The sequence below is a fragment of the Empidonax traillii genome, unplaced genomic scaffold (genome assembly GCF_003031625.1).
Source record: "Empidonax traillii isolate 1590-97213 ecotype Southwest subspecies unplaced genomic scaffold, ASM303162v1 scaffold2052:size41041, whole genome shotgun sequence".
NCBI classification, from domain to species: Eukaryota; Metazoa; Chordata; class Aves; order Passeriformes; family Tyrannidae; genus Empidonax; species Empidonax traillii.
This window is the reverse complement of record NW_020957245.1, coordinates 1-2,400: the sequence shown is the minus strand read 5'-3', so window position 1 is coordinate 2,400 and position 2,400 is coordinate 1.

Genomic DNA, 2,400 nt, shown 5'->3' with positions numbered 1-2,400 from the left:
AAGAACCTCTAAAAAAAAAAACAACAACCCGGGTCGTGCCAAAAATGAGCTATCGGGTGGGAGCCTGGCAGAGGGGGATCCCAGCTCCTCCATCATCCCAAGCAAAGCATCCCAGGGCTTGGGAAAAGCCTGCAAAGGTCGAGAGTGACCAAATGTTGCAGGTGGTTGAGCAGAGCCTGTTCCTGGTGGACATGGCGTTATCCACACATCCTCTGGGACACCCGGGGTGTGTCCAGGGAATGTCAGGAGTTCCTTAAAAACCCATGAAAAGAAGTTTTTCTGGTGAACACCAAGCACTGAGATCTTCCAGGTTCTTGATGGGGAGAGAAGGACAGGGAGGGATTCTTGGAAGGAGAAAATGGGCCTGAGAGCTGCAATGGGCCGTGGGGATCCCACAGAAGCGTTGGATGCCGATAAATTCCCGCTGCCATTCCTGGCACAGAGGGAGGGGTGGGATGCAGGAGGGCAAAGAGGGAGCACAAGGAGGACAAAGAGGGGACACAGCGTGGATTCCTGCACTGGCTCCCATGAGCTGGGGACAGGCCAGCCCGTGGCCAGGGCAGGAGGGGCCGGTTGGTGCCCAGCCCGGTGCCAGCAGATGATCCGCAGGGTTTGGCGTGTCGGGGCCGGCTGAGCCTGCCCTGACGAGACCAAACCTTGACTGAACCCCCAGGGCTCGGCAGCAGCCAAGAAATGCTGTTCCAGGGAGACAAGTCAGGGCGTGGGGAGCTCATTTCTCTTTTCCACCCACCTTTCTTCGGCCTTTCCTTTGCTTTGAGCTTCCCCCTCCTGCCTCAGTTTACCTCCAGCTCCGCGATGGGTGCTCAGGGCGAGGAGAAGCTGAGGGTTTCTCCATCCCACAGCTCTTCTGGTCATGGAAAGGGGCCTCTTAATTAGGAAAGTTGATTAGGAGTGTGGCTGGTGCCAGCAGCACAGGGCTGTGCTTGGAGGGATGGATGATTAATTAGGGCGAGTGACCCCCCCCCAGTGCCATGGTCTGGTGGGTCCACACAAGATGGCACAAGGCAAAAATAGAAGGGCAAACAAAGGGAAAACCCCAGAGCTTTTCCAAGGAGGCCTCTGCTGCACTGGGATGCTGTGGAGCGATGCCCATTCCAGCACCAGCCCTTGGACCACCACTCTGTGAGTGCCAAGGTGACACAGACCCCGGGGGGACCTCACTCGGGGCTGCTCCAGTACTTGTGCCCAGAATCTCTCCCATTTCATGGGATGCACAGCCCTGGGAAGCCATTTGGGAAGCTTTTGTGGGGTGGTGCATCCCCACCTGGGCTTGGCCCCAACGACACAGCAGAGCAGAAAACCCAGGGAGACGATTTAACCCAGCAAATCCCAGAGGGTGGGTGAAGGAAAAGCTGCTGCCCTGAGGACTGACCCTTCCCACCAAGCACGTCCCAGGGTAGGTTGGAAGCAGGTTGGCAGCAGGTTGGAAGTAGGGTGGCAACGCTGCTGGTGATGCCAAGGGACACAGTGAGTCCCTGACGGTGCCCGCGGTCACTCCCAAGGACGTGCCCTCTGTCCCAGGGAGACGCCACACCCCGCAGGTTCCCAAGGAGCTCAACCCCCACCCGGTGCTCTGTCACCTGAACTGTCACCTGCACTGCTTCCCCGGGCCCTGCCGGGTGCTGCCCGCGGGCTCCCGGCCAGCCCGAGTTCCCCGGCACAGCGGGATCCTAAAGGGCTCTCGTGCCTCCCCGTGGGGAGGAGCTGCTCAGCCATCCCCGCGTGGATCAGCAAACTCGCCCGCGCCCGGCGAGCCCGGAGAACCCGCTGCCATTCCTGGTACCATCTCCCGGTGCCATCGCCCGGTGCCATCGCCCCGTGCCATCGGCCGGTGCCATCGGCCGGTGCCAGCGCCGCCCTTGGCACGGCTCGGGGCAGGGCAGAGGGTCGACCCCATCGGTGGGGCCCTTTCTATCTTCCTCTCACGCCCCGGGCTCGGTTAAAGCCCGAGGAAGCCCCGGAGTGTTCGGAGCCGGGCTGGGGGCCGGGAGCTGTTCCTGCCACCGCTCCGAGGGGCAGGAGGGGCTTCAGCCCTGCCAGCCCTGCACGGCCGTTCCGAGGCCGCTCAAAACCCTTCGCCCCCACCCCTGAAACAACTCCCGAGCTCTTCGGCCCCTCCTCGTCAGCTGAAGCCGCCCCTGGAAGGGCAGGATGGGGCTCCAGTCCCAGCGCAGGGAGGAGGGAGGTGCCGGTGGGAGGGCTCTGGAACAGCCGGCAGGGAGGACGGGTCCAGAAACTTCCCGGGGAAGGGAGAGGAGGGAAGGTTTGGGAAGGTTTGGGAAGGTTTGGGAAGGGAAGGTTTGGGAAGGTTTGGGAAGGGAAGGTTTGGGAAGGGAAGGTTTGGGAAGGTTTGGGAAGGTTTGGGAAGGGAAGGTTTGG